Source organism: Stegodyphus dumicola, chromosome 4 (assembly GCF_044657685.1).
Source record: "Stegodyphus dumicola isolate Sdum_Otavi_A_Nest chromosome 4, ASM4465768v1".
In the NCBI taxonomy this organism is placed as follows: domain Eukaryota; kingdom Metazoa; phylum Arthropoda; class Arachnida; order Araneae; family Eresidae; genus Stegodyphus; species Stegodyphus dumicola.
Genome location: NC_140771.1, coordinates 190,440,037 through 190,456,544, shown reverse-complemented (window position 1 = coordinate 190,456,544; position 16,508 = coordinate 190,440,037). Strand labels below are relative to the sequence as shown.

The following is a 16,508-nucleotide window of genomic DNA, read 5'->3' as shown; positions in this document are numbered from 1 at the left end:
CTTACTTTAATTGTGAGGTCACCATTTGTAACATTCACTTTCACCTTAATTCATTTTATTTCATATTAGTAAAATAAAGTACTTAGTTATGTTTAAGTCGTGCTCTACTATGTTCTTACTGAGAGCAATATTACATATATTTCAATTTTTGTTTATTTCTCCAGCTCGAAAGAGATGTATTATTTAAACTAAATTCTAGAAAAAATGGCAGGTGAAGAAAGAAAAAAAATTAAAAGCAGAGCTGGGAAACTGTTGACATTGCGTCACAAGCTTTTTTAAATTTATCCGCCACGCGACATTTCACACAGCGGTTTCACAGTGTGTTTTTGCCGTTTGCAAAGTGTCCTTAAATTATCTTTCGGATTTAATCTTTAACAAAACAAGCATTTTAAAATGATAAATACAATCCTTTGCTTTTTTAAATGTTTTTGTTTACTTTTTAGTAATGTAACTAACTAATGTAAATTAAAAATATGCTTATTTTACGATATACATGACATAATTTTTTGTGAATATTATAGTTATGTTTTAATTAATGAAAATGTCAATACCTGTATATATTTTGCAAAGCACACAGAATATTATTTGAATCGTTTATATTTATTTGACATCTTTAAGTAACATATTTAAAAAAGATTTGGTATAATACTTAATTTTCAAAGTGGTACAGTACACTGTTAAGCAGAAATTAAAAGAGTTCAGCTGGTATAAATTGTCATTCCTCGTGTGGGTTTTGAGCGGTACTCATCGCTCTAGGAACGGGCAGGTGACAGGCAGGAATTTTATCTTTAGGAATGTAGCTAAAACGAAGAACAGTTACTAAAAATGATGTACAATAAACTATTAGCATGTACCCCATTTTAACAGCTGCTCTATTTCCATTTGCAGCCCTAGAGATAAGATGGATGTCGGCGAGCTCTACTTTCAGTTACAATAGGCATGCCGTGGAGCCGTACGTGGAATGAAGAACCACGCCAGCAGAAACCTTTCAACTCCTTTAACTTGTGCCTTTTACCAACTCAGCGCGCGATTCGGGAAACACTCATTCCATTAAAAAGTATGTTTATTTCGGTCTCTTCTTTCTGCCTTTAAATTTCCTGATCAAATCGTACATGCATTTTAATCTTTTTATATGAATATTCTTTATGAGCTCTTTGTTTATGATATTCATAATATTTAAGACTTCATAAATTAAGTTAAAAAGTCTGAATGTAATAAAACTGCCTAAAATGTATTATTTATTTTAAGTCGTCCTGCATCAGAAATAACTGGTGGAAACTGTTATATAAGTCTCTGTTCAACAATAGAAAAAGAACACATTTTTTTTTTTTTTTTTTTTTTTTAATTTCTGTTTTGATATACAATATGTAGAAAATTCAAAGCATTCTCATACTCAGCAGCAATATGAAACATGAATTTTTTAGAACTGCACTCTCTGGAACATCGCGAGTAGAAAAAGATAAAGAACAAAATAAGTATTTTATATGAGCTGCTGCTTAACAAATCTTGAAAATGTCATGATTGAAGGATCTGGGTTACTATTTTAGATGGAAACATAAAAGAAAACAAATAGCTACTGTATATTTTAGGATTTTGAAACTTGTTAACACATTTTGCGAATACACATTTAATATAGTTGCATTTAGTTCTAAATACAAAAATGAAGCATTCTTATTAAAAACACTTCTTTTTTAAATAAAAATGTTGGCATCATCAAAATTTCAAAAATTGTAAAATTCACAAATCGATGTTAATGACAATTGTCTTAATGGATAACTTTCCTATATTATTACAACTGTATCGTTTGAAATTTCAGTTTTAATTTATGCTGTTAGTTCTAAAAATCATTTATTTAGTGTAATAAGATGATGTGTTTACCCAAGCAGAACGAATTCTTAAATTGAGCACTACTTCGTAAGCGTTTTTACAGGAAATTTGTTGAAGCGTCTTTTCAAAATGTTTGTGATCCTAACAAGACAATGACATGCCGCTTGATAACACGATTTCGAGAAAAGTGAAGCCTTCGCCATAACAATGCCGCCCGTCCCTTTTAACCCTTTGCGACACAGTGTGTTCGGTCTGGACACACCTAAAAATTTCTTTCTGTACGCACCGAAAACTTTAATGAAAAAGTATTTATAAGTTACTATAGGTTACTCTGAACCTTCTTTATTTATAGTAGATTGCAGCTCAACACAAAACAGTCCATATATTTCAGCCATGTCTAGTTTTTTAAGACCCTCATTTTTCGAAGAAATCTTCCAGATTTTTTTATGGTATAAAAGGAATTGTTTCAAAAGAAATTTCTATGTTATTTTTGGCTGTATGCTAATCTCCTTATTCTATATTAGTTTTAAATTTTTACCTTGAAATCTTGCCTAAAATCAAACCCTAGGTGTGACCAGACCAGGCTCACCAATAATCTAGGACAACTGAGAGTCTGTATTCTTTGTTTCTCCGCATCTCATCGGTCAGTTCATTGACAACAATGCTCGTTTCAGCACTCTTTTTGGAAGCTCTATTTAATCAGTGTGCCACTTTGGGCACACTCACATAATTAAAACGATAAGTGGTATCTTTACAAAATTTTACTTGTGTACTCCTCTAGGCCTAATTATACTGCCGACCTTTTTTTTTTTTTTTTTTTTTTTTTTTAAATCAAATCTCTGACTTAAAAGGTAACGTGCCGGAAAGGGTTAAATTCGAATAAAATAGATACCGCTAGGAATAAATTATTAAATTGCTAACAAGTAGCGTGAGAAAGATGTTTCCGCCATCGAATTTATGTGTTGTGAAGCAAAACTCAGTCATAAAATTTAATATTGCTTGGGGAAAATCTAATCTGCATCATGCTGCAAACAAACGATTTTTAAAACTAACAGTAAAAACTGCAACTAAAATTTAGAAAGATACAACACCAGCAACAGTATAGAGGTGCTATTCGTTGAAACAATTTGCCATTTATATTCATTTTGAAATTTTGATAAGTTTTCAAAATTTGATTGGGGACGTTTGGATAATCCTGTAGTTCTGTGGGTATTGTATACTAAATATTTAAATCAAATTTATAGTATTATTCAAACCCAAAATTACGAAGTGCGAGTCATTTTTCCTTCACATTTTCATTTGCTTTTCTGCATAAGCACTGTTACTTATTTATTTATTTTAGACGGTGCAGAAGGAAAGAATCAATATGAACTACACGAATTGGCAATTCTGGAATCGCAATTACATTTCTCCACGGCGAAAATTGCGATAACATTTCTTTATGGTAAATGTTTCATCCAAAGTGACTGTCAAGAAAAACCACAAAATTAATTTGCGTTTTACTATAGCAAGAAAATGACACTACAGCAAAAGATCTTGTCGCGAAAAGAAAAGTTTATAGAGAAAATGCTTGTCTGAAGATTTGTCTAGTGTCGATTGAATAACTACTTGAGTTCTTGTATGCGCATTTCTGTATTTGTGTTCGCGTTTTTTGCATTTATAATAAAGTAACTCTTTTTTTTTACTTCCTTGTACGAAGTAAAAAGGAAGTATTGTAATCGCGAAAAGTTTCAGGCAGCATATTTCACCGAAAATATCCATTTTGACCGCGGTCGAATGCAATTTAACGATGTTTTTGCGTGATATCTGTACGTAAGAACAGAATAAAATACTCTTTTCCTTCAAAAAATTATAAAACTGCTTTAAAATTAATTTTGAAGAGAATTTTTCGTGGCGTCTGTACGAACGTATGTACGTATGTACGTATCTCGCGTAACTCAAAAACGAGTAGCCTCACAACGTTGAAATTTTGTATGTAGGACTGCTATAACATGTAGATGTGCACTTCGTATTTTGGTTGCAATCGGCCGCACCAAACGTATATAAATATATTTATAAATATATCCACTCTATTACCCGGCTCAATGATCTCAGTTTCTTTACTCTTATATGTTTGTAAATTGTACATCTTTTGCTTGATTAAAATTTTTTTGCTCATTTAATTAATCCTTAACCGGAAGATAAAAACAACATAATTCAATCACCCAAAAAAGGTAGTAGGTCAACTACACATATGAGGCATATTTTAGAAAGTTTTATTTACTATCTCTGCTAACGTATTTCAGAAACGTGTCGCAATTCACAAAACTACTGCTTTTAGTGCTGTGATTTCGACTTTACGCAGGGTATTTTTATAGTAAGCTAGAGTTTATTGGCTAAATTACGATATTTAGAACAACTGTGTGTCTATTGTTTTTACAAAACATTATACAGGAAGCTCAAAACATTTCGCAAAATAATTATTAGGATCATTTTGGTTTATTTCTGATCTGTAGCAATCATGAACTTAAGATTTTGTTAAAAAAGAAAAGAGTTTGAAAATGGAGATCAAAGCATTTAATTTTCAACATCATAGGCTGTTAATGCAGTTGATGTAAGATAAGGAAATTTTCTTAAAAAAATGAAGAAAAATATTTTCCACATTTGTATGGTTGACACTCAATTTCTCATTGTTATGTCGCGAATTTCAATTATTAATATGTGTTTCAAGTTATTATTCTAATAGGAATATGTTATGTCACGAATTTCAATTTTAATATGTGTTTTAAGTTATTATTATTCTAATATTTTTATTTGTATTCATGTGTATTTTAATCTGGAAAAAAAAGTATTCTTAAGCTCTTAAGGTTTTATTTAACTCATTATTCTTGAGTTGGAATTGTGACAAAGGCGAGAGACGGTTGCAAGAAAACACATCTGGTTTATTGGTTATAGCCTTTTTTCTACTAACAATGGAGGCAGTAGGGTCTTTTTAGCTAATGCGTGTGAAACGGAAAGCGCTTTCCTGTCGCTTTGTAAGGTTGCTGTTTTCTTACTTCAAGACAGTGGGGGTTTGGGTAATTGGATTCTCGTGGAGCTTATTTTCCGCTTGTTAGTTGGGGGGTCTACTTTTTCTCACGTTATGTGTACAGATGTTTTTCGGATTGCATTGTCAGATTTTCTGGTGTTTGATTTGTCATGGGTGTGTCATTTTCTCAATTTAGATAACTTAAAATTCCGGGATTGGTAAGATTTAATTTTATGATTTTTTTTGAAAGCCTATGAGCTCACAGAGGCGGAGAAACCGAGATTTCCTGGGTGCTTGCACCAGGCTAGAGATCATTCTGATTCAGATTTTAGAGCGAAAAGGAAAAGGAGAAGCAGAAAGTTTTGCGGGGCTCCCCCCTTTGCTGGGCGAGTGACTTGTACAAGCGGGCTGCTGGGATGGTTATAGCGGAGTCGGATTTGAGTGAATTTTGAGCAGCCGCGATGTGAAAGAGAAAGAAAGATCGTGGGGCGCTTTGCTCTGCTGCGGGCTTCCTGAGCCAGAGGGACTGGGTAGCGTTTTTCTTTGCTCTAGTGGATTCTTCTGTTCTGTGAGATGTTCAGTTTTGGGTGAAATATGCAAGGAACATTTTCCTGCGAGATGTCTAAAGAAATGTGCGCGAGCTGCAAAGAGCATTTTACTGAGAGCTGATTGAGATGTATAGAGAAAAATCTACCAAGAAAATTTAGCACAGATTTTCTCTCTTCACCTGAATCGCCGGTTAATCTCCAAGAGCCTTTTTCCGAAACATTCAGCATAAATGTTGCCTCGACGCTTCGATGATGCACGTGATTGTGCTAAAAAACTGGTGTATATTCAGCTACCTGTTATTGAATTGAAAAAAGATCCTTCTGAATTGGACTATTGGTTCCCACCTAATGGACAGATAAAAGATCCTTCTAAATTGGACTATTTGTTCCCACCTAATGGACAGTAAAGAAATATGGGCTTGGCTCATTTCCATGTGGATTGGACACTAAGGATCCGGCTAATCAGGAAAAACTGTTTTCCATCTGTGAGTGAAATTTTTTTTAAGTATATATTCTCTCTCTCTCTCTTTCTTAGTTTTCCCGAATGCAGAACAGTTAATAGTGATTTATCTACTAGCATATTGTTATTACTTATATAAATTAAATATTACAGTTAGAATAATTGAGAAGTCATGTCTAATTTCAAGTGAATGCCAGTTTTGGGAGGATTAAAATTTGTTTCACCTACTGAATTTTGTGAGCTAGAAAAACGTTACTTTCTAATTAATAAGAACCTGTTATTTGGAGGATTAAATTTTGTTACACCTACTTAATTTGGAAAAAAAAAATAATGTTAATCTTAATTAATGTAAGCTATAATTTGGTGTAGTATTATGTGTTATTTTGACTTAGAAAATATGTGGTAGGATACTGATCAGTTATCCATTATTTAATTATATAAAATAGTCAAGAATTTAATAAATGTGTGTTTAAAATTTAATTGCTTTTGTGTATTTATGTTGTGTATATTTTACTGTGGTCTGTCATGTCCCTCCATTTGTTTGAGCCGGGAGGCTTTTAAGAAACATGGAGTTCAATTGAATTTGGAGTTATTGATATTTCCTTTTACATAGGTTACTCACAACGCAAACCTAAAAGTAAATTGTACTATACCACTATACGATTGATTGATAGATATGATATACGATTGATTGATAGATATGATATATGATTGATTGATAGATTTACTTATATTTATAAGAATGTCGATATGATATTTGATTATTATGAAATAGATCTTGAATGTGAATTATTTGTTATTTTTTTTTTTTGTTAATTTCTCTGGCACCACAGTGAGTCAGTTAAGTTTAAGTTATAATGGAATAAAGTATTTAAAATACAAACATAATTTTTTCTATTTAACATCATTTAGCATTTCAAATTGTGACCGTTTTTTTTAAATACGACCATGGCACGTTATGCCATCTGTCCATAAATAATAATGAAACCATTAATTGAATTAAGCAATACAATATATCCTTTATCCTATAAACATGATTTGAAAGATTTTTCTTTATCCAGTAGCTTTGTCTTCTGAGAAAGTGATAAAAATTTAGCCTTCTCCCAAGAACTCTTATTTGCCATTTTTACCTCATATTCACGTAAAGCGAAAATACTCAGAAAATCGAGATTCGCGTATAAAAATGTCCAAACCTTTGAATTCGAACGCAATGCCTCGACATATCCCGTTATATTTTTGTCCTTCAAAGGAAATGGCTATGATTTTGTTCGCTTTGTTTAAAAATAAAAAGGTGAATGAACCGGAAATTTGTGTATTGCAGCAGAAAATGTACTCTTTTCATTTCACTATGTAGGAGATTGCCTTAAAAGCAAGCTTTCGGACGGTTTGAAAAATGAACTTATTTAAACACGTAAAAATTTTATATCATGAGTAGGATGAAAGTACCGGTCAACAAAGAATTATATATGAAAACGGAAGCAATTTGTTTGAGTTTTATACATAAAAAGTAACAAATCTTGAACTTAGAGAAGTGGCTTTTACTTAACCTGCCGACGTAAAAATAGAGCACATTTGTTTAAGTGCTTCTAATTATACCTCAAACTGAAATTAAGAAAAATGTCGGAGAAATAATTAATCATTCGAGTTTATACCATGTACAAACATCTGAAAACAAAAGCATGGTTCTAAAGAATTCATTAAGATACTTAGTTATTACGATTTTTATACTTCGCTTATAAATTTGTGGAAAAGAATATTTACGTTGCAATTATTATGTGCTAAGCTTCCTAAGAGGAAGAATTGGAAATCTAAGTTGATTATTCCTTCATCTTTCAAAACGCGATAATTAAAAAACTTCTAAATTTTAAAAGGAGAAATATGATAGCACTCGAATTAGTTTTACTATTTAAATACAAATTACGGTAGAAAAATGCTTATTTAAATTATCCAACTGCTAGAAATTTTATAATTGGGTATTTTATTTTTAAATTTTAGAACCAGAGACATTTTATAATTGAAATATATTTGTCAAATGCCAAATATTTAAATTTAAAATAGTTCTGAGTTATCAGTTTATTTTATTCGACAAATCGGTTTCAATAAATGTTCGTTAAACTTGCAAATTTAACTTCCAAAAGCGTTAACTTTGGTTTTGACTGTGATTTTTGGTAACGCATTTGCAAGTTTCAACAACAACAGAAAAAAAAAAAAAAAAAAAAAAAAAAAAAGACTTGGCATAGAATATGGTTATGAATTCGATTAACCTCATCATTAAAAATAACAGTCAATTCCCTGCCCACCTCAAAAAAAAAAAAAAAAAAAAAAAAAAAAGAAAAAAAAAAGAAAATGTAAGCAATTTACATATAAACTGTGCATTTAAAGATCAGCATTAACTGTTTATTCTAGCAAATTTCTATTTATCAAGTTTCATTAGCTGTTTATTCTATTTTCTAGAATTAATCATTCATTTAAAATAATCAACAAGATTGTTATTTGAATACGCGAAAGCACACTAGAGTTATCATTCTAAGAGGTTACATGCATTCGTGGAGGAAGTTTCCAGAGAAAATGACTAGGTTCCATGCTACATATGGATGAAATCACGCAGCCAATTTATTTGCTTCATTTCGAATCTAGATCTAACTGACAGTATTCAGCATCAATTTGGACAGTATAGGTGGATTTAATATAGAGAAACTCAAGTAAGGAATAACAGCTTTTCACTTTTAGAGTGTAATGCATATAACTATCGAATTCTGATGTACAAGAATGTTAACATTTCTTTAACTGGAACATTAGTAAAATGTTATTAAAAAAGAACCGTAGCTGATTTCTGTTGAAAGAGTGTCTTAGTCGCATTAAAAATTTCATCTGAGGTTTTAACAGTGTAAATACTGTTTAACAATAATGAAGGAGACTGAGTACCTGATATAGTATGATGAATTCTCGAGTTAGAAACAATGAAATGAAATAGCAAATTTAGTGATCTTCGAGAAGAGTTTTAAAAATATGATAGAAACATAAACTGATAAATTCGGAAACTTTCTAAATAGTTTGTGAAGACATGAGAATATTTAATATTATAACGTATAATTTTCATACACAGAAGATATTATCAGTGAAAACCAAATAATCTGCTAACAGAAAGACAGCTTTTCTTGAAGATTCGAAATACTAATTGGAACCTAATCAACCAAAAACTTACACTAGATCTTACCTAATAAAAAGGAAACAGGAAACTAAATTTTAATAAAAACTAAAATGGTCTTCTTTATTGGTGAAAGTTCTAAAACAAAGGGAAAGCGGATGGAATTCTTGACAGAGAAGTGCACTCGAGTTTGTTTTAATTAATTTTATTTTGACCGCACAAAAGTAATTTTGCAGTTTCACGACGTGTACTTCCATTAGTAGGTTTTCTTCATATGCTGCGGGGTATAATATAATTGCACATCAAAGGGATATGTTAGAGTTTAAGAAAATTTCTCAAAGAATTAAGATAAAATAATTTTGAAACTTTATATTAAAATTTTTCAGACATTTTAATATATAGCGCTCAAGACGAGCAAGATCCCAATATTAGATTGCGCTTATTACCAAAATTCCAGTTTTCTTAATGAAAAAGGAAGTATAGGTTAGTGTGCAATGGCAATGCATGATCTGATCGCTAATTTGTTCAGCTCCTGTATCAACAAAACTTGATGCCGAAAACTCCTTAAGTGAACTTTGTCTCTTCATTTGCGATCCAGAGCATTTTAATTGGATTCACGAAGAGCGTATGTTGCAGTAACTTGAATCAACATTAAATTAGAAACTAACTCCTCGCAAAACTAACGAGAATTTTCGCTGTTACGTAGTGATAGATTTAACTGCGCACAGGAAATTTAATTCGTTTAAAGTCGAATTTTACCGATTATATATGCATTGAAGAGAAGAGCTGATCTCATAGTAACCCATTAAAATAAAAATAAAAATTATATGGATTTTTAAGTATAGAATACATTGCATTAACAGAAAATCCCACTGAAAAATATCATTCACTTTCACTGCGAAGAAAATTATGTTTCTTATAAAAGTATTAAAAGCAAGTCTGCTTTGGACTGAAAACACCTAATGAAGAATGAAGTATACCTATATATTTCAATTTATTTTCAATGTTAATATTAATATGATTTAAAAATTTAAACTTTTGTCTAACATATATGTTAGAGGAATAATAAAGAAAAAAAAAAAAAAAAAAAGAAAAAAAAAGGGAAAGTGCTTTTCAGGTAATATATAATCTATGACCAACGTTCCAGATAGTAGAGAAAATAAGCATAATATAAACAGAGTGGGAACACAGTCTTTGTATTGGAAGGGTTGGTTTTGTATTACCGTACTTCAATATTCTTCGATATTGAAACTTTTTCTGGAAGCCCCAGACATTTTTTACAAGAATTCAGCTCCGAAAGGGATAGTAACATCCCGATAGTTTTAGCAAACTTGGAAAGAGGATTACCCATACACCCAAGGAAACCATATGATATAGAAACACAGTAGGACCTTCTTGGAAAATTCTTTGGCCGGCATCAAAATCCATTGAAGTATCCTCAAAAAGCAGGCAAGCCCACAAAATATATACACACACATAAACTCGCTTTATCTACGCCACACTTACTGTAGATCTTAGGAACGATATTTTTCCGTTTCGCCATGGAAAAAAAGAGCGAATATATATTCCTAACAGCATAAAGATCAAATTATGAATTTAAATTAGTTATTTTAAGGGCATTGTATTTTTAATAGTCTTAAAAAATCATAATGCATTTCTAATTCTAACCTTACTAAGGTTTACTATAAGCTTTTTTAAATGTAAGCGAGAATAATTCTCGCTGTTTATCAGTTTTGATAGTGGTTGAAATTTACATGTATTATTTCAGCAAAAACGTTTTATCGATGTCCGCCGAAAACATCGCGGCAAATACATCGCCGACAAAAATGCCGCAGAGAAAACAACGCAAGGCGAAAATATTGTCGAACAAAACATAGCAAGCGAAAAGAATTTAAGGCGGAAACATCTCATTTCTAAAACATCGTCATCGAAAATAAAGCCGTTAAAAAACATCTTGGTTTTAAATCATCGTCATAAAAAATAAAGCATCTACAAATCATAGTCTGACGATAATATCGCATATATGTGTTCTTCAAGCTTTAAGTGTTAAATGTATATTCGTATAATTATTTTTGAGCACGAGAAAGAATGAGGAATACTTTTAATAATTTTTAATTAAAAAGCAAGAAGGAAACTTAAAAATTTAATAACGGAAACGAGAACGAAATTAATATAGTGATTACAATTTTCAGTCTGTGTGGTTAACAGTATAAGTCACGAAATATTAGTCTATTTATAAAGTTAAAAGGATAGTTTACAATGAAAATTATAATCTAAAAAAGGGAAGATAAGTAACTGTCTAAGATGATATATATTAAAATTGTTGAATTAATTAGTTCGGTTTAATTAAAATTGTTTAGTTAATTAGTTCATTTTCAGTTTTTAATAGCTTAAAGTTCTTTTTACCTTTTTAACAAAAAATTTTTAATGCGGGATGCTTTTATCTCTATAATTCATATTTTTGAATTAAAGAGATAAAAGCATCCCGCATTCTTTCTCAATATGCGATTAATATGCGAATATACATTTACAGCTTTTAAAACCTAAAAAACACACATACATCTGGGATGTTATCGTCAGAAGATAATTTGTAGGTGCTTTATGTTTTACGACGATGTTTTTGAACAGCTTTAGTTTCATCAACAGAGTTTTATACCAAAATGTTTTAAAACTGCAATATTTTCTCTTTGCTTTTCTTTTTTCTCCTGAGATATTTTTATAATAACGTATTCCCATTGCATTGTTTTCTCCGCTACGCTTTGGTCCACAATGTCTTTGCCGCGATGTTTTTGCTTGTAACCATTTGTATCTTGATATTTATTTCTGTAATTTGCTTTGTTACAAAATTTTGTTACTTCAAGCTCAAAAATAATATTTATCTTTTAGTCCAATATCTATTTGAAAGTAGCACCAAAATTTACGCGATTAAAAAGCACAACCTTTACACAGATATCTCAGTAACCTTGCTAAACAACCACAGACAACAATTTGCTAAACGAAATAATTTATCCAACTCCAAAGTTACTAAAATTCAGATTTGCAAATTATGCATAATCCACCGATTTTCAAAGAAACGTGAAGGTGATAATGTAAGCCAAAACATTAAAAATAATCAAATGACGAATCACAGCATATTTATTTAACAGAATAAAAATATTTTAGTAACATGAAAATAAACAAAATATAATCTTTTCTATATGTATATATACATATACTGAGAGATCTTAAATTCACTTAGTTCGAAAACAAGTTTTCTAATACTTGCGCAATAGCTGCAAAGTAAGATAATAACAATTTATTTACTAAAGGAATACACACACTCGCAAAAAAATTAAATCAAATTTCCAATCATTGATAACGAAATTAAAAATAATAATTAACACTAACTCTTTTAAATATAAAATCTCTTTTTTATATATAAAAATTCCATATACACTTTCTAAGGTATTTAAAATCCATACATTTTTATTTACGTTTTTGCTCACTTTTCTTATTTTCTGAAAGACATTCAACTTAAGAAATGTATTTTTCTTCTAAATAGTACAGCTTCGCTCTATCAAATGAAAATTAAGTTGAATTTAAAAAAATAAACTTTTATTAAATAAGCAGAATGAGCTATCATTATGGCTAAACAACACTTAGAACCAGCGAGACATCTTCATTCGAAGAATACCAAGTGGATAAAAGAAAACAATACTCGCAAAATATTACAAAAATAACAGAACTCCAGCAGTTCACAGAGAAAGAATTAAAATTTTCAAAATTAAACAGAATTTAGGATATAAATTGAAGACAATTCGGAGATTAGAGATTCATTAAATATATTGCAATTTAAATTAGAAGAGATGAATAACATTAAAAAATTGAATTATATCCATTTTAAAGCAATTAATAGAATACCAGTCCGATACCGTTAGTTGAGTTGTCGCGCTCCTGCTACTCACACTCGGGTATCCTGACACGACAGGGTCTCCTGCGATGATGAAGTTACAGCAAAATCTGAAAAGAGTAATTAAAAAAAATTAAAAAAGTTCGTTTGGATGTATAATCTTGGAACGTTCTGAGCAGAAAAAAAAAAGAAACGTTATTTTCTTGGAGTGTCAATGGATCATCTTGGAACGTCTTGAGGAGAAAAGAAATGTTATTTCTCCAGACCGTCTTAAATGCTCAAGCGTCTTTAGGAGCATATCTGAAACATCTTGGCGAGGCAAAGAAAAAAAATAAGTCAATAAATTTTGTATAGATAAAAATTCTTTGTAGAGAGATAAAAAAACTTTTCAACTAATTAAAGAAAAATAATCAGCAGAAAAAAAATGAAAGGTAGTAAATACTAAATAGAATGTGCAATTGTAGAGTCCGATTGTAGACCAATTCTAAATTAAGAGTTCATTGTTCATTGTTAAAAAGGCCATCGTTTCATCAAATCAGCAGCTGTGGAAGATTTATTAGGACCTTCATGTATTCCAACTTTTCCACCTCATAGCGGTCATTTGGCATAACAGCTGTGACTTTGTAGGGTCCAAAAAATTGGGGACGGAGTTTCATTCCAGTTACAAATTGTGTACGTTTGATTGATTACCAACTTTGTATAAGTTTGGTTGTTTGCGGCGTTTGTTATACTGATGTCTATTTTCTTCTTAAAGTCTGAGAATATTGATTTTCGCTTCGTCGCGTAATCTTTCTTTTTCTTCTAAAGTGGATTGGAAGTGTTCCTGCTTAATTTTGACATCGTATTTGTTTTTCATCTTGATTCCAAAAAATAATTCAAAAGGCGTGAACTTAGTGCCTTGAGATGTAGTGCTATTGATGATTAAACCACCACTTTTCGGGATCTTCTAAAGATAGCTTAGTTAAGATAGGAATCAAAATACCATGCATGCGTTCAATCTGTACATTTGCACGTGGAATGCCCGTAGTTAATGTGATGTGTTCAATATTCTCATCATGACAATAGGTTTGAAATTCAGTTAAAATAAAAGCTGCACCCCTGTCTGAGATAATGCGTCGGGGATTACCTAAAGATTTTTGCTGTAATTTCAGTTTATCGACAGCAGCTTGAGAGTTGATTTAACAGGATTTTGCCAAAGAAACTTTGAGAATGCATCAACAACTGTAAAAAGATATTTGTAATTCTTGTTTGTTGACGGCAGTGCTCCCAGAAAATCGATATCCTAAGTATCAAGCGGTGTATCGTTTTTTGGAATCGGGTAAAGAAAACTTTCCGCTTTACCAGCTTTTCTGAAAGAAAGAATGCAGGGTATGCAGTTCAAAATGATTTTTTTAACAACCGGAGATAAATTAGGGATGTAATATTGACGTTTAATAATGGATTCCGTTTTGAGAGCAGAAAAATGACCTTTAGAGTGAACATTTTGCACTTTTTCGGTTTCCATTGCCTGAGGTACAACTAATAGTTCTTGGTCTTTAACTATTTTATGCAGAACACCGTTCTTTAAGGAGTAGTCACCTAAAGGATTCTTTTTCTAAAGTATGTTTGATCCCCGTAATGAAGTCATCAGTTGATTGTGCGTCCATAATCTTTTGAATGACACTGTCGATAGCAATTAACATGACAGGGAAACATCTTAGAGCATCTACATGTTTCATAAGATGTCCAGAGCGGTGTTTTATTTTATAATCAAAGTCTTCAAGGTAAAGAGCCCATCGAGCAATTCTAGATGCTATGTCTTTTTTAGACATGGTTTTTTTCAAAAGCAGCGCAATCTGTAACAATATCAAATTTTGTTCCGGCTAAATAATGTCTAAATTTTTTAAAGGCTTCAATGATGGCTAGGATTTCTAATTCATAGCTGGAGTATTTCTCTTTTTGGGGGGTAGTTTTCTTGCTCATATAATAAATTGAGTGGAATTAACCATCAGTGCTTTGTTGCAAGAGAGCAGATCCGTAACCGTATTTACTTGCGTCACAATGAAGTTGAAGTGGTAAACCTTGTTGATAAAGGTGCAGAGTCCTGGCCATAAGGGCATAGGGTTCAATGAAAGAGCGGATAAAGTTGCGAAAAGAAGAAATATGAACAACTTGGGGGATATTTCAGCAGAGGATGCGTGTAGGTTTATCGAGAATACTATTAAGGAAGAGCAAGTCGACAGCTGGCGGACCTCTTACACCGGCCGCAGATTCAGCTACTGTAATCTTCACTGTGAGTGGAGTAAGGGTTTAAACATCGGCAGGAAAATGGAAGTTGCAATCAGTAAAACTAGATTGCAAATGTTGGACACGACTCAACTGTTGCACAGGTATCGTAGAGCGATTTCGCCATTTTGTGACTCATGTTATACGATTGACAGTACTGAACATGCAATTATTCACTGCACAAAGTACGATAGTGCCAGAAACATTATGCTCAAGAAAATGAAAATCAGCAATATTGACCTCTTAGCTGATCTTTTAAATCATTGTAATAAGAAACCTTGGAGGTATTATTTTTTAGGCAAATTTGTCATCAAATACATCTTAAAGAACTCCTAAGCACTTTTTGTGTACGGGTTTGCTTTTCGGACTGACGTTCCCCCCTGAATTGGAGGGAATGCGTCCTAATGGTATAACTTGTAAATAATGCCATTTTGAGTTGGAGCACAAGGCGCCAAAGGGAAGCCAAGCTTCAAGAAGAAGAAGAAGAAGGTGCAGAACAGGATCACTGGAAAGCGCTTCTTTCAGTTTTAAGAAAGCGTGATGCTGCGCAGAACCAAACTCAAAAGGAGTGGACTCACGTAGTAAGTCACTGAGAGGTTTGGCAATTTTGGCAGAATATTGAATGAATTTTCGAAAGTAACCAGTTAAGCCAAGAGAACTTTGAACCTGTTTAGTTGTTTTGGGTTCCGGAAATGACTGTACAGCGCATGTTTTGGATGGTGGAAGTCGAATGGTGCTATCTTGGATAACATAACCTAGGAATTCAATTTTTTTCTTTAGAAAGTTGCATTTCTGAAAGTTTATTTCTAGAAAATAGTCTGAAGCAACATGAAGGACTCGTCGTAATTTTTAAATTCCGTCGTCTTCGTCCTTAGATGGAATAATTACAAGTATATCACGCATATAAATTATAACAGTCTGATCACTAATGAGAGGTCTGAATATGGTATTGATAAATCTTTGAAAAACGCTAGGGAAGTTGCACAACCCAAAGGAAACTTTAAGGAATTCATACTGGCCTTCATGAGTAATAAATGCAGTGTATTTGCTGCTTTGGGGATTCAGAAGAACATGAAAAAAGCCGTTTTTCAACTTAAGAGATGTAAAAATCTCATTCTGTAAATTATCAAGGGGTAGAGGAAATTTGTCTTTCACTATTTTCTTGTTAAGACGTCGGTAATCTATACATAGTCGGTAAGATCCATTTCGCTTTTTGCAGAGGACAAAAGGGGCGGCAAAATCGGAACAACTAGGTTTTAGTATTCCTTCGTTCAGTCACTGCTGGATTAGAGCTTCTACAATACGTTTGATTTTTGATGAGGTTTGTAAGCCGAACCTAGGTGTTTGATTTGTGAGCGAGGATC

At 31.9% G+C, this 16,508-nt stretch overlaps 1 long non-coding RNA gene across 2 annotated transcripts in view; it reads left to right on the top strand.

Moving 5' to 3' along the window:
- Nucleotides 1-860: 860 nt before the first annotated feature.
- LOC146997776 (uncharacterized) overlaps nt 861-16,508 on the top strand; it is a 620,175-nt gene continuing 604,527 nt past the window's right edge. The window contains exon 1 of one of the 2 annotated variants that reach the window (XR_015040842.1): nt 861-1,057. This is a non-coding gene — a long non-coding RNA (uncharacterized LOC146997776). The remainder of the gene's footprint in view (nt 1,058-16,508) is intronic. The other variant, XR_015040843.1, reaches the window with a different exon arrangement.